Below are 25,271 nucleotides of genomic sequence, written 5' to 3'. Positions count from 1 at the left end.
AGGAAACAATCTCAGAGCATTTTAATTTCCTGCCATAACCATAATTTTCTATCTCATCATCTGGGGCTGTGACACAGATTTATGTCTGTGACATCACTATTGCATGAGAAGTTGTACCATTTCTCTTAGGGTAACCAATAGGAAAGATAGAAAATCCTCCCATTTTTACCTGCCACAAATTTCAGAAGTGCATAGCAGTGCCAAGGTGGTGGGAGTCAGTCAGCATTACAGGCTGTCAGGTCCTGAGAAGGGGAAAAAAGAAAAATTAAGACAAAAAGGCTGATGGTAGGAATTGCTACTGCTACTTGCCAGATCCAACAGCATCAAACAGCAGCTCCTGATAGGAGCTTTTAGGGATTTCTAAATTTTATTCAGTTTAATTTCCTGAAGTATATTAAGCCAAGGGGATTTTTTGTAAAATTTGTCTAATACAGAACTGTGAATGCAAATATATTTGCTACCTTATCTACCTAAAGTTCTTTTTCATTCTATTTCTATTGATGATATTTCACTTCAGGGCATACATTGCAAAAAAATAATTTTCCTTATTTTCCTACTAAATGAAACACATTTTGTGTACTATAAAGAGAATTGTTTAACTGTCAGAGAGAGATGTTTTCAGAAAGTGTTACGGACCTTGATGAGTGCCAGAGATGCTGCCATGGAGGAAGGGAAAAGTCCAACCCTTCTGGTGAGACTAAGACTATGCATGGTGAGGAGTAGGGGGAGTGCATCTGAATTTGTGTGGTTTAACTGTGAGACACAAAACCTTAGGAAGCTCAATTAATAAAGTCTATTAATATAGGTTTTCTGTTGATTACTGAGTCAAGGATACTACCTTTATTCACTTTACTCACCCTGTGAGTCAGTCAAAAAGCACTTGTCACTATGTCTGTGCAAATAGACAAAACTGTATTTAAACACATTCAAAGTAAATGCTCATGTGCACAGGGCTTAGCATGCAATTTACAATGAAAAATGTACTTATTGCACAATTCCTGTTAACAACAGCATAGCTCCTGACTCAAAATAGTCATAGACAAAAAATATCAGTACTAACATTTCAGACTCAGTGGCAGATAGAGACATATTGTGATGATTTGTTCTGCAAAGGGACTTCCACGTTTTTACAGTATTTATGCCAATGTCACTTTGCTGAAGCTGTTGAAAAGCCAGCAGAAATCTGTCAGATGCAGACATGTAACATTCCAGATGTGGCTTAGAGGAATTGAGTACAGGAAAACCAGCAGCAATAAAATTGCATAAAATTTTATAGCAACTGACAAACCACACAAAAGAGGTGGGCAGAGGAATAAAAATACTCTGCCCAGGTCATACTCAGTACTTGCAGAAATGTATGGTGTAGTCTTCAGAGACTATCAGCCAGTATCTGAACCACCTAAGATGCCTGGCAGGATACCCTGGGAGCTGCAGTGCTGTGTGCATCAGCAGGCAGCTGCTAGGCTTTCTTTGTTGCTGTGCAATTTTTATAAAATAACTATAAAATCAGAAAGCCAAATTCTTGCTTCACTTGTGCAAAAGCAGGATGAAGAGTTTGATGTATGCATAAAAAATAGACGTTATCTTCCTCCGAGTGAGTTCAGAGAGATGGCAATCTTCACTTATATTCCTTTTGCTAAGGAGATTTTTCTCTTTTTCTGTTTTCTTAATACTATCAGAAGCATATGAAGGTGACTGATCCATCTTCATAGCTAGGAAATGCTGAGGGCTCTTAAAGATGAAAACAGCAATTATTTGAGATTGTTAACATTGAGCTGAGGGCAACTGTTAAATCAAGTTTCCCAAAGGAATGCTGGTCATAAGGGATTGGCCATTCCATTTCGTCTGTGTAGCACAATGCCCCATTTGCAGATATAGCTGTAAGTAAAAATTTATTTCCAGATGTTTGACACAAAAGATTTTATGGTAAATAAAGGGCGGGGAAGTGGGGAGTGAGGAGAGTGGGAGGAAAGGGGGAAAGGCAAGAAAACTAACTACCAAACCCAGCCAGAAATGGCATTTAACCATCTGAGTAGATATTTACACCCAGCTTATTTTTTTATACAGTCTTTTAATTCTTTTCAGTTAGCATAGGAAAACAGTCTTTTCTTGGAATGATTTTTTTTGTTTTTTAATTTAGATGTATAAGATAGCAGAAGTAAAGCTGAAAAGCTCAAGTCCAAGCCAAAAGAAGACTTAAAAAAACAATTCTTTTGGATGCAGAGAGAAAACACCATTCCAGTTGTGATCTACTCAAAAGTGAATATAAAATCATAATTATTCCATATTTTTCTGATACAGCCTTTAAGTGAGAAAATTTATCTTACAAACTCCTAGTGGGATATAAATAAAATCATTCTTTTCAAGGTGCACTTAATTTTATCCAGGCAGACAAGAGCAAGTGTTTGTTTGACTATATAGATTCAGGAGGATTCACTGCCTGTGTTCAATGGAGTGACTTCATCCAAGTTGACCTTGTGTTTGACTCACATCCCTGCATTAAGGTATTTGAATAGAATAACTCATTAATGACTTATTTCTGAACTTAAGCAAAAATCTCTGATCAGATAGGAAAAAACACAAATGCTTGTGATTCTGGATCCTAGCAGCTGCATTCACCTGACATTGCTAATTTTAGCGTTATTAACAATATTGAAATAGATACAAGTAATTTCCTAAAAATTTAGTAATGCTGCTGGGATATATAGGCCATTGCTTGGATATAAGAAATCTCATCACTAAACCAAAAATCAGTTTTGAGTAACTGTTCCAGCTGGCTCTGCTTGGAGCAGGGGGGTTGGGCTAGACATTTTCCAGCAGTCCATTCCCACTTCAGCCACTCAATGACCCTATAGAAAATTATGGAAAAATAAAGGAGCTTGCACACAGACTGCTAGAAGCACTAGATTCAGGCACTTCATTGTTAATGGCAAAGCTTCAACAGCAAATTAGACTGAGCAGGAAAATCTGTAATCAGTGGTGAACTTAAATCTGAGTTTAAGACAGTGATATGTGTAAGGCTGTACAGTTATCTTCTATTTAACCTGTATTTAGTACCACATGCAGACTATCAAATCACACAGATCTTGGAAGAAGACAGGGTCCTGACTACTCTATTAGACAGATGCAGGAAGTCAGTACAATCCTGCTTAGACCAGTAGATGTCTAGAAATGGAACTGGCTTTAACCACTAACAGAACTACCTGAGTGGTCCCAAGATACCTGCTTTCCATCCGAAAATTAGACACTCAGAGAGAATTGTGATGATGCATCTTTGCAAGGACTTCCATCTCTTTATTTTTCTGACTGAAAATAATTTGTTTTGAGAGTAGTTGAAATAAGAAAAGTTTAAAACAGAAACAAAATAAACACATGCAAAAGAAGTAAACTATTAAGGATACAGAACGTGCTTTGTATCGATCTTGCTGTGAAAAATTAACTGGCAACTGGAGTAGGGTTCTTACAAATCCTAGTTTCCCAAAGAAATGAAGCTGGCACAACTATGCTCTCCATCTGTCTATCATCTGCTAGTAAAAGACTTACTAGCAGAAATTTTAAGCTCATTGGAAAGTTTTTTAATTGACTTGACAGAGCTGAATTTGACAGACATTTTGAAGATTATAAAGTACATATGATTTTTGTGCCAATAGGATTGATTAAGATTTCTCTTCCATGTGGATTCTCTCTTTTTTACTAGTAAGTTACAAAAAGACTGAAATCTTTCCTCATAATTAGCAGATCTCTAATCTCTTTCTCTTTGATGTCTTATAAAGCTCCTGAGGAATGAATATTCAGCTAAAAGAGTGATTGGAAGCCAGTCATGAATTCCAGTGCCTATGGAGTTGCATGTGTCCCTGGAAATACCTCAGAACCCTCATGAGTGGTCTATTCATGTGGAACTAAAGCAAAGAAACAAAACCAAGTTTTAATTTCTTTGTTTTGTATTAGCACTAGTCAAGCCTTGCTAGGTACTGCACAAGCACAGTTTGAGATGCATTTTGCTGTCCTGGAACATCTGTTAAGTGCCCAAGATAGACTAAAGGTACACATGTTGAAGCCTGTGTGGAAGCCATGAGAGGAGAGAAGGGCAGATGGAGAATTGTGTAAGAGGCAGGTCAAAGGAGTTTCCCCAGATTGCCACAGAAGGTCATGGAGGAACAGAATTTTCCAAAATGTCAGATTTTACTCTTTCACATTAGTATCTAATGGGAAGTCTTAGGCAGTATTTGAAAAGCTGAGAGGAATGAGTATAGTTTGTCCTCTAGCAGGTAAGATCTTTTAGACTAATTATCTTCATTCATGGCATTGGACACTGACATTGTCTATGGTAATATGGATAAAAGAAAAAGGTATACATTCAGGGGAAAAGGTAGGAAAATATTTAGGGAGAAAAAAATCATGTCATTCAAGGGTCTGCTTTTTCTAGTTCAATGAAAAATAATTTTATATTATATCGAATCATTGCTGTAGAATAGGAAAGATCCATGGGCCAGATCCATGCTTCTTCCTCAAGACAGGGCAGCCTCTATCTAACCCATTCCTGACAGATAATTTTCTTGGTCTGTTCTTCAGAGAAGGAATTTCACAACAGCCCTAAATATTACGCTTAACCACAGCTACAGACAGAAGAATTTCCCTAATTCATGAAGTATTTCTAGCTGCTCTTTGAATCAATTACTTCTTGTCCTATCCACAGTGAACACAAGCAATACTTCACTGCCAAACTCTGTGGCAACCTTTTACATATTTGAAGACCTATTTTTTTCCTATATCACGTCCTCCCATGCAATCCAGTATCAATTTAATCTCATAAGTAACAGTTTATAGGCCAAAACCACCTTTCTTGTTTTCCACTGTAGTATTTTCAAGTGTCCTGGTTTTTAACATGCTTGTTAAAAAATGCCCCAAATCTGATCAGAAGCAGAACAGAAGGATTGCATCATTCAAGATCTGGATGTCCTTTGCTGCTGTGATTCTACTCAATTCTCTGAGTTTTTTTCTGAACCAGCACAGACATAAGGTAAAGAAGCAAAAGTACATAATGTTGATTTCCTTTCTATTACTGAACTTAACAAAGCCTCTGGTCTCTGTAAAAAAATCTTAGCAGTTATTCTAGTCTCCACATGGATAATTAGATAAGGACATGAGTACAGATGATGACTAGATCTCCTTAAAGAGTTCTTGCAGTTTCTGAAGTCTTTCTTAGTAAAAAGGTGCTTTTATTAAGCAAGAATTAATTTTGTCTTAAAATTGTTTCAATCGAGCAATCCCAGTGTGGAACAGCTTATCCCAAAGAAGGAATCTCATTTGATTTCTGTCTACAAACTAAATCTGATTAAAGAACTTTCAGGGAACAAATAACTTATTAGCATTGTTACTAAAAATGCTAACACTTTTACTATTGCATCTATTGACTATAATACCAATGATTATCCTGGGAGAACATGATTGCTGAGAAGAAACTGTGCTATTATACATGAACTACCCTACCCCTTACAGCTTGGCATCACAGCAGGTGGACAAAGAAGAAGAAGGAATGTCCCCAGAAGATCCTGCAGGCCAACAATTTCAAATTGCAACCCCATATTTTGCGTGCATACCAGTAGAGGAGTACACATATGGATAAAAACTCAAAGTGGAAATAAAAGTTTCAGTAGTCACACTTCATAACAGTAGTGAGAATCAGAAACTCATGTTTGCAACTCTTCATCACTTCTGTGTGGGAATATCTGAAAGCCTTAATTGTCCATGGACCTAATCATGAGGTGATGACCACTGTCAACAAAGTGCTGAGAGCTCTCAGCTCTCACTGCAGTCAGAGTGGGGACATGAGGACACTCGGTACTTCACAGCAGTGGTAGCATCTTCCTGCCTCTCCAAACATATGCTGTTTTCTGAAGTTCCTGACTGAGAACAATTGTTCCTAAACAAACAACAGCAGCTCAGCTGGAATCCCAGCTGCACTCAGGCCAACAGCCTCAAATCCCTAGTGTCACTTTGAAGTGATCTGTTTCTGGCTCTGGTGAAGAAAAAATACATTTGACCTGTGACTGGAAGAAGGCCATTCTTTCCCCCATCCTCCTGTGCCTTTCACATCTCCTTGAATTGTATCTCCTACCACCAGTGTGCAAGGGAAGCCAATTCTGGTGATGTCAACAGGACTCTTCCAAGGAGACTATGTGTGGTGAAAGAGTTGCTCCTCCTCGGAGACCTGGAGCAGCGCCTGGAGTGAGCACGAGCTGCCAGCCTTGGAGAAACATTCCTGTTCTTGAGCAGGGTCAAGGGGCGGTGGCGGCCCAGTGATTCATCAAATCAATCAGGCACCAAGGAGCAATTCCAGAAAAAAGGTCCAAAGTAAACACTGTGATCCTGAGAACAAAGGAGCCCTTGGAGAAACGGTTCGGTAATATTTCATTAGACCACCTATTGCCACAGTTAAACAGCTCTGTTCTGTACAAGCATAAAGTGATGAGTTCTTGAAAAACAGAGAAGCTCTGCGGGAAGGATGGCATGTGTTCTCACTCACAAGGCAGAGCTACAGATATTCTACAGATATTCTAAAAGAGCTACAGATATTCAGATATTCTAATCCTGAAGCTTGTAAAAAAAAAAAGAGCAATTTTGCCTACAAGAATTCTTTGAGGTGGTTGTTCTTTCTGAATGTATATTGGCATTAGCTTCTTTGGATTCTTTCTAATACAAAACAAATGTTTACTGATGCCAGGACTATGATAATGGGACTACTATCAGTGTTTTAAATCCCATAACAAATGACTGTGTGTACAGTATATTATTTTCATTTTTACTGGTAGATAGAAATGATAGGTTTTTTTAATGCTACTCTCCTCAAAATCTGTTAGGCTAGATTTATTCAGAAAAATGAGACTTTAAAAGCTGAGTCCCATACTACTAAATTCATTATTAGCTTGTATTCCTAATGCTTGTGGTCCAAATCTTTGACTACTGTCTTTCTGACAGTGTGGTGATTTTAAAGGGTGCAACAGCCCAGCCTCCCTCCAGCTAAACCCCGAGGAAGAAACAAGGGAGGGAAGGAGGTAGGTCACACAGGGCCCTAGAAAATTATTATTCAGATGAACTCAAATGTTATTCTGAACTTCTCTGGTCTGAAACACTTGGCAGGGCTGACTCTTTTGTAAAACTTGAGGTTATTTGTGGTTCATACCAGGTTTGGTGGTGTTTTAGTGAAGCTTAGGGGCAGGCCTGCCATAGCAGGTGGTTCAGAGATGCAAAGACTGTGTGAAAGGTTTTTGCCAGCTATACAGACAAGTTACAGTTGCATTCATGCTCACTTTTTCAGAAATCAGAAAATCAAATGTGTAATCCCACACAGGAATTGGAGCCAGAGTTTGTATCTGTTCATAAGAGCTCTTTTCTCTGCTGTGTTCTTTCAATACATAGTTTTGACTTCCAGCAGGACAACAGCCATCCCACTGCATTAATTTCTGCTGCTTCTTCACTAGGGAATTAAATAGGACATGCTGTGTTGCAATGTAGCTTCATCTTTGCTGGCATCCCACTGGAAATGACCTTTGGTTTTCTCAGAGAACTTATGATATTGACCCAGGCTGTGCTGGTGGAGGCTTAATCTTTTTATTTCAAGAATTCTGTAATGGAGAAACATAAGTTGTTGGTTTGGTTTTTTGTTTTTTTAAATAAAATTAATTTCCCCATTTTCATGATAGTCACCTCTACTCTTACTGGTACACTCTCAGAAATTGAACCTCAGCCCTGCTGTTCTGTTTGCATGGAAGGAGGAACCATTCTGTATTCTATCACACCTGTTGAAAGGGTTGTGAAAAGTTTGTTTATGAACTAAGGATTCCACAGCAACCAGGAGCAGGTGCAGATCAGTGGTTTCACTGTGTTCAGATGAGTGCAAAAAGTTAACTTTGTAGACATAGGTTTTTATACAATTAAAGCAATACACATTAAATATATGATTCTATAAACTTGTGGCTCGGGACAGTTCTGCCATGCCTAATTTCAATGAGATGGTCCTGCCTATCAGTAATACTTATGGTATAAGAAGGTGTTTCAGCAACATTTATAGTTTCTATGTGGCAAGAAAAGTGCTTAATATGAGGACCAGCTGATAAATAGGCTGGCCTCAGATTATGACCCTGTAACCAAAAAGCTCTGGAGGCGGAGGTGGGATTGGGGTTGTAGGAACTAAAGAATTGGGTAACAGGGAAACTCGTGTGAAAAGTGTCATTGAATACCTGTTATTTGATATTTAAATATAAGTGGATAATAGTAACCAGGAAACATTGTATTTTATTAAATACCCAAAACCAAATGTGGTGCATTGATTTTTGTTTTCTTTTAAGTAGAACTAGTTTGAATTGAATGTAGAATTAACTTTGCATGTTTGCAAAATACATTGATGCATGACCATACATGATTGTCTTTTCCTGGTCAATGGATGACTTTGCAGGTGTTTCACACATTCACGAACTTGACATGACAGGATGTGTCCATATTATCATAGAAAATGGCAAATATAATTAGTGCAATTTTATATTATTGAAATGAATATAATAGGGATTGAAGTTCAGACATTGGGAAAGAAACAAAGGGACAGAAGAAATTACAATTAAGATGAAACATTAAATAGATTTTCTCATTATTGTATAGGCATATAAATCATACTTGAGTAATGGACAAGAATTAAGTGGTCATTTGTAATCCATGTTTGAGTAGGAAAATAGGTGTTGTCATATACAAGACAAAACTAACTCTGATTGTCTCATAGATATTTACCATTAGGTAAAAGACTTTTTCTAAAATAAACTCTGAGTAGCAATTTAGAACTTTTATGTCTTCCCCTGTTTTCTGCCAATCTTAGTTTGTTTAATCTTTCCTTTTAACTCAAATTTTCCAGACAGTTGATCAGTGTTTCAACTGTCTCCAGTTAGTTCTTATCTTTCTTGAAATACAGAGCCCTACCCTTTACATAGCCCTCCATTAAGCAGTGTCTGCACAGTGCAGCAGAAAGCAGGACAACTTCATTTATTTTGCAGGCTAGATTCTTATTTGAATATGCAGACATGCTTTGTTTGGGTTTGTTTGTCTGGTGTTTTTTTGCATCTGTATAAAAAACATTCAGCTGGTTACTGTTAGTCCCATAACACATTCTTTAGTAGTTGCTCTCCATCTTGTATATTTCAGCTTGATTATTTCTTTCAGACACTACCTATTTCTTGTTCTGATAAATCCAGTTTCTTTTTTTTTTTTTTTTAGAGTAGCCTATTCTGTGATATGTAACTATTGAAATTAGTATGCAACTATTGAAATTGTTCTACATTCTACATGGGTTAATTTGGTTTTTAAAAAGGCATCAGCAACACATATGGTAGAAAAAAATTTTCTTTTGTGACTTTTGAGGTCACAAACCAAGTTTCAGCTACACTCTCTACTATGCAGACAGGAAAATGTTTCTCTTTGCCAGAGTTCCTTAGTCTGATTTACCACACTCTTTAGTCTAAGTCTCCTTTGTTTATGAAAAATTACCTTGCTGACTCCAGTGTGTGTGACCTGAGCTATCCTCTTGTGCACTAGTGCAGAAGTCAGCTCTTGGAGAGCTTGATCATAATATCAGACTTACTTCCAAGAACAGTGAGATTTGTATAGCTAGATAGATTGAGAGTTTTTGGCAAAAAGACATCCTGACAACTGACAGCTGGAGCAAGCAGTGCATAATTGTTTCAAAAACTCTGTGGAAAGAGGAGGAATAGCTACCATCTGAAGGTATGTCTTTTAACTTAAACAGTCTTCAGCACTGGGTAAAAAAGAGTGGCATGTCTGGATTTCTGAGGGATATTGGAGCAATGCATTTTCTTCCTTTAAAACTCTCTGCTACTATTTATCAGGACATGATAAGAGTTTTTTTTTCATTGTCATAATGTCTCAAGCAGAATAAAATATGTGGAGAATCTGCAGTATGCACTTCAACTCATTAACCTCCCAAGTTGCTTCATAAACACACAAAACTATCATACTGTGAGGGGATTGTACAATGCTATTTATTAATTCATCTTAAGTCTGTAGTCTCAAATGTCATAATCTTTGGAAATCTATATGAGTGCTATAACCTTTGTGAGACCCCAGAACTCTTTTCTCATGGCTAGTGAGAGTTAGATAAACCACAGTGGGGTTCTGTTATTTATCTATCTTATATTTGTTTTATTTACTAATTTTTTGATTCACTCCCCTTGAACCTTTCAGAATGAAATAGTTTTACTTAAGTCAAGGAAAAAGAAATGTAGCCAAGGTTAAAGAAAGAGAGAGGAATATTTATAGTTCAGACAATTCTGTAATTGTTTTGTCTGGGTCAATATGATCTACAAAAGCTTCCTTGGCAAGGAAAACTCAAATGAGAAAATTTGGTTGAATGTGATTAAATTTATGCAATAGTGATAAAATAACTGAATTCTTCTGTCTGATAGACACTTTCTTCTCTTTTGTTCATGATTGTTTTGCTTTTTTTTTTTTTTTTTTTTTTTTTTTTTTTTTTTTTTTTGCCATGCAGTGGTCCTTGGAGGTTCCAGTGGCCATCAAGTCCCATTCTGTCAGGAGAAGGTAAGAAATAATCTTCTTTGGAAAGGTCCTGTAATGGAAACAGCAGGCTCAGGAAAGGGTAGAAATGCATAACCCACATGATGATTTACAAATCTGTTGTTTCAAAATTATTTTTTGTTTAGTCATTCCAGTTTTTATCCCCTGGAGGACTGGACTAGAGTTTATTTACTGTATCTTAGTATATCAAATGTCAGCTAGAGCAATGGTGGGTATAAAAGAAAAAAAACTAAATAAAGCAAAGGCAGAATCAGGTGAAAGTTGGGTGGGTGATGATGGTGAATGGATGTTCTCTGGCCAGATAGTTAAGCTTGTTAAGGAACAGAAGGAAACATTAACTAGGTAGAGAGTATCTTTTCAGAACTGTATCAATTCCTGAAGATACCTCAGAAAATGTTTAGTGCTGGAACCAAACCTCAGTCCAGCTCTTCTCTCTACCATATAAGTCCCTATAGGGCAAGATTAGAAGAATGCCTAGTTCTGTTGTTATCCTTGTCTGTACACCTTCAGTGAGTGAAGAAGAGTGGGACTATTGTTTTATAAAATCACTTTATTCCCTGCTGATTATATCTACTGGAGTTTCCAATGTGTAAATGAAAGTCCTAGCAAATGAACTCAGACTGGCTTTAGTGCCTGAGGTGATCTCAGCTGTGTGTTCTTTTCATGGGAATCTCCTGATCTCTCTCATTATCCATGTAGTGGTTCTTGCGGCAGAGTCATCCTGGAGTGTGTGAACCTGGTGCCTATGAATCAAGTGAAACCAGCAGATGTGCTCCAGAAGCAATGAACTGGTTCTCCCCATGACCTGCTGCTGCCAATGAGATTTCAGACTACAGGACATCCAAGAACCAGAGCCTCCTGTCTGCCATCCTTGGAACAGATGCAGCAATGTGTCCTGCCCCAAAATGGCAGATCTGTTGGTCCTTCTTCCATGTTTTTGTTTGTCTTTACCTTTCAAACAGAGGTGTTATTTCTCTGAAGGCCCACTGGGGTTGAACTCACATCTTGCTTTGGTTTCATGCTGTGAGCTAACTCCAGGGAACCTCTAGCTTTGAGTCAGGTGGTCACAAATGCCCAGATGAGTCCATTGCTACTCGTAATTACTACTGGCTAATATGTTTGCATACCTCACACCAAGACAATATTACTGCTTGATACTTAAAGGCAGTGAACTTAAAAGTATAGAAGAGGGCAGAGGCAATAAAATAGTGCCCTCAATATCCTTCTGCTTTAGCTGCATGGTGAAGCTGAAAACCAAAACAAAACAGCTTAAATAAACTTCAAATAGTGATTAAGTTATCATTGGAATATAGTTAAAAATACAAGCTGACATGAAATTTAAGCTGACATGACTAAAAAATGTTCCTCTCTATTTGAGTTATATAGAAACAAGATTTTACAGTTTTTGTCCTCCTGTCTTGATTACTGCAATGACACTGTCTTTCTCTTTTACAGTAAAACTTATTAACTAATTGGAAAAATACAATCTCACTCAGTCATAAAAGGCAACAACAAAACAATCCAGGCAAGTTTTGAAAAACTTGAAAAACAAGCAAACAAAAATGTATGGTTCATCATCTCTGCATCTGTATGAGTCTGTAGATCAATCTATTTCACTATAAATATGCAATTTAATAAAGGAGTCAAACAATTTCTTTTATGTGTGTAAGGAGATTTGGTAAAAAAAAAAACCCCTAATCAATCATGACTATAACAGTAGGAACAACAAAATGGATTTTAGCCTTAGCCTATTGCTCCAAAAGCATTTGGCCTTTACTCCTGTAGCAGGGCTCAGCTGGTAAGTATTCAACATATTTAATTTTTTTAAACTCTTTTCTTTCTCTAGTGTGTATGTTTATGCTCTGGTTTTCCACTGAAGCTTATCCCCATGATATATTTTTGGTGCACTCCTGAAGTTTGTTTGTTAGAAGTATTTCTGTTTATGCTTAGGTCAAGCCCATATTAGTTCATTTTCACTTTTTAAAACTTGGTCAGAATTGACACCTTTACTGGACCACACAAAAGGTGATTTGAAAAGTGGGCAACCCAGTGGAAATTCTCCAGTGATATATTCTACATTGGTTATAGAGTCTGTGCTGCTAAGCTGAGTGATTAGATCAGCTGTGAGGAATTTCAATTCTATTCATGTTAAAGTAGGTTTTCAGCTTTCAAGGTTGATATTAGCCAAATGAATTTTACTAGCAGTGAATGCCCTACTACATTTAGATGGAGTCAGGCCAATCTGTAAGCCAGGTGGAAGAAAGAGCTTGTCTGAAGTGTGAAATACTGGGATGTACTTGGGTCAGACTTAAAGAGGAACCATGAATTTCAGGAGATGGAAAAATCCCTAAGTATGTACTTTGGGAATTTTTGCCTGAATTAGGATATGGATCATTATCTACAATCCCTAACCATTGCTTAATTCTGGTGGGCTGCACAAGGCATGTGCAAAAACTTAGAGTCACTTATGTTCCTAAGTACTTAAACATGACTAAGAAGTGTAGAGACCTGATGTATATCCCATCCTACCAGGACTGATTTCACCTTAGGAATATTAAGAAGTGATCTGCTCAGGGAAAAAAATAAAGTGATCTGCCTTTTCTTTATTGTTGTTTAAATAAAAAATAAAGAATCAGGAAGAGATCTATCACCAGAATATTTTCTCAGTAAGAAGCACTTCTGCAATTTTTTAAGATGGAGAATTATCAATTGTGGCAGAGAAGCCATGTAAATGAGGCCTTGTAAGGAATGAAAAAAAATCAGATTTCACTGAGAGCATTTGAATATTTAAAAAAATATTTTGGACTTGAACATTAGAACTTGTTGAAAGAAAAGCCTGGGGAGGTCTTAATAGAGACTTACTAGCCATTTTGGAAATATTTACATATACTACCTTAGCTCTAATAACTATAATCTGGATGACCAGGTTTGTAAAGATACTAACAATATTCCAAATAAGAGCATTTTGCCATTTTCTGTCTCTCTGGACTGCTGCTAACATTAGTGAGACAGTTCTATGAATATTACAATCTGCTCTGTAGTTTCCTAACATAGCAAAGTGTCATTAAGAGGAGGATAAGTGCATTTCAGGTTTCAGCCTATTTTATATGCATTTGACAAAAAAATATTGTAATTTAAGTATTGACAAAATTTCTGCATGGATATTAAAGGTGAAAGACCAGAACAGTCCTTTCAGAAAGCTTAATAATGTTATTATTAAACAGGAATTTAGAACAGTTTGAATATTCTGTCTAAAAGTGTCTTTAATTGTGGATATATATATTGTCTTTAAGAAGTTCCATGAAAAATCTGCTCAAATTTCAACTAGAAGTTTGTCTCTTAATTGACTAAAAACTTTGAAAAATTAATCTCAAAATCCAAAAGTCTCTCTGGGCTCTTTCTGGCTCCAGGGTTAGCAATAAAGATTCTGAGATCACAATTCATGTAAAATACTTCCAAAAAGATTGTACACTGTGGCCTGCAATAGAGAAGAGAAACTATTTTTTAAGCACTGAATTTAGAAGATCAGATGTTGATACAGGGAAAGAGCAGGTACCTTGATTAGAAATGTATCAATTTTGCATATCTGTACTTCATAGTAAAATATTAATTCAGAGAAAAATTTTAAATATTTTCCTAGTCAAGTCTGCTTAAACATAAAATGTGCTACTATGCCCAGCTATACGCTTATTTATGTGCTGCATTACATCATCTAATTGAGCCTCTGTGTTCCCTGCTTTGTTATGTCATCTTTTGTTTTGTAGGGGGAAATAAATCTGGCTTCAAGGAATAAATTGTGCTTAATCTTTCAAAGTGGGACTGTATCTGTTGATTTCAGAATCTCTGCATCAGGCCCTAAAAAAATTGACTCCTATCCCAACTCTGAAAAATATTGTTTTCTTATGTATATGAAGTGCTCAGAGCTAAAAACTTTTAATTATTTCAGCCACAGAGAAAGGCTTAATGACTGGCCATGAAAACAGTTTCATGACTTCCAGCCATGTGAAAGAACTAAGGAAGTCTGTGTCTGAACCTACCCCATTTCTGATTCACAAGAGCATTTTTCCACATTCAGATTTGTACCATATTTTGCTGTGTAGTTCCTTTTGCTGTTTCCAATTCCTATGCAAGAGGCATTCAAGGACACACAATGTGGCTTTTTAAAATGTTTGGGCTTGTAGGTTAAAAAAAATGCTATTTGCAATTGAAGTTCTATCCTCTCAATGCTGCAAAAATTTGGTCATGTCCACTGTAATTTTTTTTCCAATCTCCCTATTTGTCTTGGATTGCAATTGTGTTCCAATCCCTGACAATGGCTAAAGCCACTGTTGATTTTAAATGTTACTTGTAATGTGTAGGTTTATACCAAGTGTTTGCATAGTAAAGTGCAACACCTACACATATATTGCCCTGAACTATATTCTACTTCAGGTAATTGTGCATTTTGTAAGTTTGGAATAAGAGGACAAATTTGGGACAAATTTTGTCTGTGGGTTTTGCACTGTGTGAAAGATGCCATGGAGGAGGCAACGGGCATGGATCCCTCATCATTCAGATCTGCTTTCACCACAAGCTTCAAGTCACTGCCTGTCTGCCTGCTCACTTGTGTTTACTAGCATTCAAAGACCTAAAATAAAATGAAGTACTTTAGGCTGCTTTGTTCATGCACACATGTCACTTTCAGGGATTTAGAAACAATTAGTTCCTCCCAGGCAACCAAAGCCTGAAATCTAAATAAAACAAGACTGCTAACACACCTTTGCCAATAGAATCATCCATCTGAATGCTTCTCTCTAAAGCTGTGCGTTTGATTTCCAACTGTTTGCATTATCAATGTCTATGCTAGGGAGATTTTTAAACAATGGTGCAGAAATTGCCTGTGGCAGAGGAGTGCAAGGCTCTCTAAACGAGTTGTATGGTCAATGGCCTTATCAAGACTACTAGAAGCTGGGAAGTTGGTCTTTCATAGCCAGTAAGTAAAAACGTGTGTAAACGAGATTGCTTTGTCCTGAGAATTCCTTGTAAGAAAGATTTGCATATGGTACAGCTGCCCAGAATATGGGAATCCCTAAAGAAAGGCTAACGTGTTTGGCTGTCTGTTACACAGAAACAAAGCAAAGCTAAACAAACAAAGAAGGAAAAAGAAAGCCTTTTTGGCAGGGGGGTAAATGACTCATGGAGGAAAAATCCTGCAGCTGGATAGCACTGTAGCTGAGACAGTTAATTACATACAAGGAAATGTCAGGATATAGCACAGACAGCAAGAGGGAATGGAGCAGAGCTTTGGTCATGGCAGCCAGCGGTCTCTCAGCTGGGAAGTGCTGAGCTTGCACGCACAGCCTGGGTACACGTCCTGGCCAGAGGAATCCAGCCTGTGGCATGCCGGCATGGAGGCTGGAACCCGTCTGTGAACGCAGGCTCAGAGCAGATGTGGCTGTTTAGAGATATGAAAATTCCCAAGTAGAATTTTCTCCCAAATAGAGAGGTTGAATATGGCATTTGGAATTAAGGCTAGCTCTGATTTTAGACATTATAGGGTGAAAACAAATATTCAATACTGCAGGGAACGCTGGGCTCCAGGACGGCTTTGATGAATGGAGACGAGAGATCTCTTCAGGCTGCTCTTAGGATATCAAGATTATTATGGATGGTGAAAGGTCTTGCTTGGAGCTGCCAGATGCAGCACGTGGCAAAGCTTGAGGGGATGGGGGAGGGGAGAGACATGGGGTAGAGAGGATGCTCCAGGAGAGGGTGGAAGTTCCAAGGGGGTGGAAGTTCCAAGAACGGGGAAGTTCCAAAAGAGGGGAAGTTCCAAGAGGGCATCTGGACCCTTGGAGACCACTTATCAGGAGGCTTCAAGGTGGGCTGGAACAAGGCTTGGGCCAATGGGGTCACAGACACCTGATGCTTCAGGGTAGGGTTACAGGTGTGGGATGAACCATATATTTTGGGGGTTGAAATAGAACAGTCCATTTGACTTTTGGACCTATCTGTAGGTAAGGGTATTGTCCAGCCAGTAGGGGGGATTGTTTTCATCCTGGCTGTACTATTGTGAATCTTCTGCCAGGCAATTATATTTATTCATCCTTCCCAACACAGTACCTATAACAAATAATCAATACCTAAGTGATTAAAAGTACAGAACTGTAAAACTGAGATCTTGCTGTAAAAAGGAAAGAAGATACATGTCCCCATTGCAATGCAGCAGGATTAAGATCAAGAAATAGCTGAGTAAACCATTCTGGACTATGCTCAGTGAGGGTGGGATTCAGTTCTGGCTTTATTCAGGCTTCTGTAAATGAACTAAAGTCTGAGCACTCACTGACAGGCCAGTCACTAAAATTAATGGAACCCACATTGAATAATTAACATAACCCTATGGCAGATACTTGACAATAGTTAATAGAATAATTTTCTAGACTTCATCAACATCCGCACAGCTGCTTGTATGTGGGGATTTAATACCCCAGGGCACCCCTCCTATTCACCAGGAAGGCATTAATCCTCTGCAGGTTCTGTAACATATTTACCAGATCTGTATGGGTCCCTTGGATCCACATCTCCAATGACTCCCTCAGCACATCTCCAATGAAGAAGCCTGTATGGGGGCAGCAGAATAAAGCCTTCTTGGTTATACAGACTAAATCACTACTGACTGTACTACCTAAGCTCCAGCAAGGAGCAGAACATGCTTTTGAGTAAGTGCAGCAGCTGTTAGACAGCTACCAGCTGGAACAATCTGGTACTCTGTGCTTGGATGCTGAATGGTCTGATTGCCACTACCTCAATTCAGAAAGCATTGCACTGACAGCATGCATTAGGAAAGTGATTAGGGTAGGGCTAAATATTAAACACTGTGATTCACTCGTGCTCCTGAGGCCCAGCAGCCTCTCTCCTGAATGGATAAGCATCTGTGCTTTAATGAAAGGTTTGTTTGTTTTTTTTTTTTAATTTTCACTGTGTTTTCTTCTTCCTGAGGAAATGGGAAGTTTGTCCCTTATGAGGCACATTAGGTCATTGTCTCCTCCCTTCCCTTAAATCCACTTGTTGATTTCAAGCTAGATAAAAATATTTCTTAGCACAAAACAAAGCTACAACAAGAAACATAGAACAAGAATATGGCTAGTCATTTTAACCTTTACCAAACACTGTAAATTTGTTAGGAGACAAAGGCAAAATATTTATGTTTGCATCTTCTTGTCCTAGCATTTGGCAGATGACATGGGACACAGCAGCAGCAAGAATGAACTGTGGTACAGTATGGCTGGAGCGGGTCTCATTGAAGGAAAGGAAAGGTCCAGCTGCCTGTCCTATCAAGCCAGCTACTGAAGTTTGGTCTTTATTTACCTAACCACAACCCTACATCTGAGGTACATAGTCAAAAGTCCATTATGGACCTGCAATGCCTGCCAAAGGCAACAACGATTTGATTTCCTTTTGCCTGTGTACTTTTGCACCTCTTAATCATAAAATCTCTCCTCCTCATACACTTGCTTGCCATACATTCCCAGCTTGGATACTACTACCTTTGGCCTTGTCTTGTCCAGTTTGTATTTGCATTTTAAATGATACTTAAAATATGTCTTAGGGAAACCTATAATGGGCAAAGCAACAGGACATAGGACTCAGGACATAGCAACAGGACTCCTGAGCTACTAACAACCTCAGCTAAGATTTCCGGATGAAAATGAATAGCATGGTGCTGATTTGCCAGTTTCTGCTTGGCATCTAATGGGGGTTTTCCAAGAGGTATAAAAGTTTCTCACCCATTAAAGTGATAGTTTAGAAACTTGCGAAACCCCTACGAGAGATTATTTTGATTGAAGTGCTTCAACTGTGTTTGTAATACTTTTAGTAAATCTCCCCAAAAAAATTTTTTAAATTTGGCAATAAGGACACAGAGCTAAATCCTGTTGCCACTGGAACTAACATCAACCTCTTCTTGACTTTCCTTAAAGCTCAAATTTCACTCATAACTAGTATATTTTTTTCCTATCTTGCTAAAAAAAGTGATAACCCATTATGACTCCACTGGCATGTTTTCCCATCTCCAGAGCAGAACAGGCTCCCCTGAGTTTGTTCTGGGAGGAGCCATTCTGGGAACTGTTTTCCCTTCTCTCTGGAATGAGGACTTGGGATGCTCATGTGCTACTATCAATCTGGTGAAGCCCTTTTGTGTGGTACATGTCCAGGCTATGTATTGGATAAGGGGTAAAGACATGACAGAAAGAGGAGTAAGTGGGCCAGGTGCCACATCTGATACAATTTCCTCTTCATTAAAATCAGTGTGAAAAAGCTACGTACATACCTGTCCCAAACAACCAGATGATACTTTTATTTCTCTTTCTGTTCGAGTGTTTAGCACTCATTGTTGACTTGTTTCTCTTGTGGAAAACCTCCACAGCAAACTTTGATGATATTATGGATCTTTCTTCTGCCATGCACTGTGCAAAAGGTGGAAAGCAAGTCCAAATCTCCTGTCTGCTGGCTTATATCCCACAGCTGCAGGAAGTCTCAAATTTTTTACACAGAAAGAATTTCTGACACCAAAATTATTTCCAGGAGCTCTCCACTATGGGAACTGTCTAAAGGAAAGAAAACAGCAGGAACAGTTAAAAGAACAGCACTGCATATGGTCACAATCTATGTTCTAAGTGAAAAACAAATTCTTCTACAGTGCCAGATATAGTAATTCTGAGGGGATTTTTTTTTTTTTTTAATTCACTAGCATTATCTCTGGTAAGAAGAATATCTGAAAGGCTCAACTATATTCTGTATATGAAAAAAAAGCAGACAGCTGCTATTGGTATCACTTTCCTGGGTATTTCAAAGAGAAAAGTGGGCTAGAAGTGCATGATATGTTCGTGTAATGTTAGCTACCTTTACCAACAATTTTTATTTTGCAGGGAAGATAATTCTTTTGATGATGATCCATTTTAGAACCTGAGTTCAAAGTTTAGCAACTGATCTGCAGCTATCATTACTAATTAATCTTTACTGCTGCACTATTAACTCACTTTACAGCTGCATTTGGGCCCCTCATAGGAATAGTTTTAAGATTATACCTCTGAAACATTACTGATGAGCATCAGAAGCACAGCAACAACCTCCAGGGAAAATAATTTCTTTTTTACTTATCAGACAATGTAGTCCAAGGTTTTTTTCCATTAAGTTCAGTATGTCCCCTATTTTCTTGTTATTCGCACACTTCCAGTCCAAAGAGTCAGCAGTGATATCTAAGAGACATTCTTGTGCAGTCAGAGGAGGCTGTTTTATCTACCATGTTCAGCACTGAGTTTTTAACACAGGTGTGTCACAAAGCTTTAAGACAAAAGAAAGGGACAGTAAGAGGCAAAGCACAGCTCTGAGAGTATGGAAATAATTTTTCCTACTAATTTTCCTTTCATCACGTTTCATGTCAAAAAGACAAAAAATGTGGTAAGAAGAAAAAACACAAAACAAAATCCAAATACTATCTGTCCCAATCAAACAAGCCGCCAAACAAATAGAAATTAATTCCAAAATATTCCATACTATGCACTCTCCAATATCCAAAAATAATACTTTACCTCATGTTTCCATTACTTCCCTTTGCAACTCAGAACTGTGCTTGGCAAGACACCTCTTTCTATTGTTCCTGTCATAACATTTATCAAATTACTGTTTGCACTGCAGTCACTCCTGTGTTTGAGCCTCATGTAGACAAACTTCTCTAAGATTTCAACAGTGCAGTGCAGGCAAGACAGTTGTGCTACCGCAGATGCCAGCTTGGGAATGCCTACCAAGCATCCAGGATTTCCTGGGCATATTTTTTTTCACCTTGAATCTTTTTTAGAAGGGCAGACTGTTTTTTCAGTCTTTTCATCTGCAGACAATAGGCATTCTCTCTGTGATATGTCCCAAGTTTCCAGACTGCTGCATGCCTTGTTTGGAAGCGCCATTCCTGCACGCTGCGGTGGATTGCCATGTGCAGCCAGCCCAGCACTGTGCAGCTGCACAGGTCCTGGAAGTGCTGGCTGAGCCCCTTGAACGTCTCCATCTCATGTGGGCTGCACATGCAGAGGAAGTTAAACGCCTCCCGCACATGTCAAATTTATTACTTGTGCTCAGAAAAAAATGCAGAGCAGGTCTGATTCTCATGGATGGGCTGTTCCCTTTGTTCACGCACATCATACTGTGTACAGGATAATGTACTTCCCTAAAATGACATGGCCTTGGACTAGCATAGAAGACAGAAGCTCAGGCACAATTCACTGGACAAATGGGCCTCTTTTCTGACAGCAAAGACAGAGCTGAGGGAGGACACATGGAGTCCTAGCTGCCAGCGCTTGGCACAGCACGCAGTTCAGGAAGCCAGCTCACAAGGTGACTTGGGGCATCTGCATGGCCAGTCTGCATCAGGGGTCCCACCCAGAGCCTCAGGGAACTTCTGCAAAGGCTGTGGCTATGCAAAGTCCTGGACTGAAGAGCAAAGCTGAAGAGAAGGATTTGTGGTGAGAAGATATGCTAGGTTAGAAAAGGGCTTTTTTTTTCCCCAAGCATTTGATTTTAACCTGATCTCACCTGGCAGTTTTGTTACATGAACCCTGCAAGAAAGGTGGGACACATGGAGCTTTGGACTCATATTCTTGTCCAAGAAACATAGATCATATATCAAGACATATAAGGCATTACTGTGTGCAGATTTCTGCGTAGGCAATCCAAAGCTAGGTATCCAAAACCTGCCCAGGTAGTGAAGTAGATACCTAACAGTTTGCCCATGCCAAGTTAAGACTTGTCCTCTGGTTTCACTATTGTCAGCACCTGAGGTACATTTCAAGTTCCTTCTTCAGTCAATGGGAGAAGAGAGACTGAAAAAAAGCAAATCAGCTCTTGGCTGTCCTTACCCGTACCTCACAATAGAATACAGAGGGAGTGAGTTTTGGTATCTGAGCCACAGCTCTTGGTAGCTGAAGACAGAGGGGATGAACATTTTAATGATCTGCTATAGATTAACTATAACTAGACAACTAAGCACAGTTCACATACTTACTCCCTCTGTCCTTCCCCAGTGGGACAGGAGAAATTTAGGAAGAGCAAAACTAAGAAAGATCATGACAATATAGAGATAGGTAGTTAAATAAGCAAAGGAAAGAGGAAGAAGAAAGAAAACAAAACAAATTGGCAAATCATTCATCACCTTCCCCAAGTAGGCTGATGCCCAGCCAGTCTACAAGAAATGGCTACTATACCAAAGTCCCCCCGCTTTGTTTTATTAATGAGCATGATGCTATATGGCATGGAATATCCCTTCCATCAGTTAGTATCATCTCTTCCAGCTTCATCACCTCTCAGCTTCTTGTGCATCCCAAATTTACTCACTGAGGTGAAGAGTTAGAAAGACTAACTCTTTAATGTTCTGCAAGAACTGTTCAGCAAATGTTCCTCTTATATCATCTCTATTTTAGTCACAAATTCAAAGCACGGCACATTACAGGTTGCTACAGAGAAAATTAACGCCATCCCAGACAGATCCAATGCAGGATTAAATTGAGGGAACCTCTGTCTGTGGTGAATTGTGAGTATGATACAGTCAAAAGTAAATGTACAGCTACGTTTCAGATGTTAATGGTATTATAGTTTCTGAAATCCTTAGTCTAACAAATACAACACAGAGGGAAGTTAACAGGGAATTAATTTTCAGAAGTTATAAAAAATGTTTGTAACTTAAATTGGACTATGAATACATTCTACTGCTCCAGGAAAATATGTTTACTTTTCCTGGTGATCATGAACTTTATTGCAGTAGCCTTATTACTCCTTAATAGTGGCAACATTGAGCCACTTCCAGGCAAGCACATCCAGTTCCTCCATAAAAAAAATCTTTTCCTAGTGCTTTGGGATTATATTAGTGTTAAATTAGTGACAGCTGATATAAAGGTCACAGAAAATTCCTTAATCCTTTGTGGATTTACAGGGATTATATAAAAGTGAACAAAGGACAAAAGGATAGACATGTTTGTACGTATATATCTTTGTATAGAAGCTGAGCTAGACCCCTCTTCTTAACTAACTTTCTACTAATAATGCAATTGAGGAAGGAGAAGAATGGTCAGAGGGATTATTGGAGAGTGGATTAAAGGGACTTTAGAGACATGATTAAAGGGACTTTCTTTTTCACAAAGTCTGTACATATTTTACTTGGTCCCTAGCAGTGCCAGGGACAATGCACTTTAGGCTACTGTCATTTCATTCATTTTACATCTGAATGTATGAAGGATTGATTCATTGAAATCTCTTGAATTGATTGATTTGAAATCTGTTGGGTGTATGAAGGAACCAGTTAACCCCAGAGAAAAACTTCAACTGCAATAGAGGGCATGAAGCAAAAAATGGGAAGAGGGCTTTATTAATATTATTTAGAAACAAATACAATCCTATAGAATCAAGCTGCTTTAATTATTCCTTTTTTTTTTGATTATCATGCAGGTGAGATACTTTCCTGGTCACAGAGAGGGGCAGAGTTTAGTGCTGTATGGCTGTGACCATGTTGTTATTCCATACCACCTACATTATCTCTGGGAGCGTGGTTTTCTAAAGCCTGATGACTTTTACTGGAAGTTGGCCATTTTGCCTCACTCTGGGAAGGTGTCAGCATCAGCCCCTGCAGATGTGATTGCTCTGCTATCCTGCTGGTCCCCCAATCGCGTTCTGTCTGGAGTGTGACTGCAAACCTTTAGTGCTGAAAAGGCCAAAACATGATCAAATGTAGTGCTGAAATGACAGCCCCAGCAGGGAAGCTGCTGGTAGTGGTGGGGACAAGCCCAGTGCAGTTGGGTCCAGCTGAGCCAAGCAGAGCCCAGCTGAGTGGAGCAGGAGTGTTCTGGAGAGAAGCAGTGTGGGAAGTTCACAGCAGCAGCAGGAGCACCTGTGCAGGACTGAGTTCGGCAGAGCGGTGCTACAGCCCTTGCTTGGATGATGCAGCTTCTGGGGTGTTTGTTTATCACTGCTTTTCATTATTTTGGGCTGGGTGTGGGAAATATGAGACACAGCATATTGCCTTCTTTCCTGAATACCATGTTGTGGTGAGGGAATGGTTACCATATTGCCTTTGTCTGGGAAAACCACACAGGCACAACCTGCAGGGAATGTCTGCCAGATTGCTTTAGTTCCTAGTGCTGAATACCTTTTTGTGGGTAAAACACCTTCTCTCTTTTTTTTTTTTTTTTTTAAATACATTTGCTATTATACTGCTCTTGTATTGTGCATGCATTGTTCCACAGCTCTCTGCTTTTAGTAAATTGTTACCTCAACCCATGGTCTCTCCTCTTTTGACCAGGTCTCTACTTTTTTGTCCCTCCTCTATTGGGCGGGGCAGGGAAGGGGTGTGGCTTGTTTGGAGTTTAATTTCCTGCTTATGTTAAAACCACCACAGACATCATTACTAATTACTAATTTAAAAATATGTGAGAAGAAAAACAAATCTGTATAAAAACATGATCACTTGTTAATTTGATAAATTGCTTGGACAAATGTAAAATTTTTTGCTTTGTTGTCAATTGTGCACAATTTCATCATCTGTTCTATTTTCCAAATTTCATAGTCAATTCTGGGGTTAAAAAAATGGAATATTGTTGCCTTCAGGGGAAGGCAAGGCGACCTGGTTTCAAGGAACAGCACGGCAGCCCAGTCTCCCCTGGGCCACTCGGGCCAACGACACACGCAGGCACCAGTGTGGTGGACGGTCGAAAGCCTTTATTATCTTATCTCATGGGTTTAAATAGTCTTGGGGGATTCTGCTACGTCAGGGGGGGGTTGGTAGGGTCTCTAGGGTTAGTCAGGAGTGGAAAACTACTGGGTTAGGTGTGGTTACATTCTTTGGGGTAAATGGATAACATGTTGGAGGGTGAGAGGGGGAAGGGGTCTTTCTTTCCGTCACATCCCGAAATCTTCCGTTCGCCTGTCCCTATCTACTACAAATATTCACCATAAAGTTTGTCTTCTGTAGAATTCTGAAGTATTTTAGTGTCATTCCTTTGTCTCATTGCTGCCCATTTTTCAGGCAGTCACATTTATATATCTCTTGTCTCTCTTTGCACTCATTGCAATAGCTCCCTGGACACTTTTCTGATATTCTATTACCATTACTTGCTTTTTAAAACAGATGATTCAGTTATTTATTGAAACAAATTTTCATATTATAACAGTAATACAGGTTAATGAGATGTTATGGCTTCTAATCCCTTAGAAAATGTAACAGAAAAGTTTCTGATGGTAAATTATAATGTAGAAAAATGGAAAAGCTCAAATTGTTACCCAGTATTGGAAACCTAGTAATTGTGGCAATTTAGACCCAGAGTAAATCTGAACTTCATTGACTTCATTGAGATAAACCAGGACTGGATCATTGTACTTTCCTTTTTTATTATATGAGATCTTGTGATCTCTAATTGTAATGTAAGATTTCAGTAATAAGTAATTCTACCAAATTATCTTAAAGCTAACATCAGTCAGTGGATATGTTTCACATGTTAATCAGTTCAAACCCTATAAAAGAATGCATTCCTAGGAAAAAACAACCACAAATTTAGGTCTCACATACTGTGTGATGTGCAAATGGGGAAAACCATTTCACACAGAAAATTTTAGGAATGCCATACAGATTATATCTATGTCAGTGCCTTAATTTTTTGTTG

General features: G+C 38.6%; 1 long non-coding RNA gene across 1 annotated transcript; it reads left to right on the top strand.

Moving 5' to 3' along the window:
* The first annotated feature begins 7,033 nt into the window (after positions 1 to 7,033).
* On the top strand, positions 7,034 to 11,350 carry LOC144246001 (uncharacterized). Its single transcript, XR_013339596.1, has 3 exons — positions 7,034 to 7,055; positions 10,550 to 10,599; positions 11,296 to 11,350. It is a non-coding gene; the product is annotated as an uncharacterized LOC144246001 (long non-coding RNA).
* Positions 11,351 to 25,271: the final 13,921 nt, after the last annotated feature.

Source organism: Lonchura striata, chromosome 3, assembly GCF_046129695.1.
Source record: "Lonchura striata isolate bLonStr1 chromosome 3, bLonStr1.mat, whole genome shotgun sequence".
Classification (NCBI taxonomy): domain Eukaryota; kingdom Metazoa; phylum Chordata; class Aves; order Passeriformes; family Estrildidae; genus Lonchura; species Lonchura striata.
The sequence above is the reverse complement of the archived record's forward strand: the minus strand, read 5'-3'. Positions and strand labels throughout refer to the sequence as shown.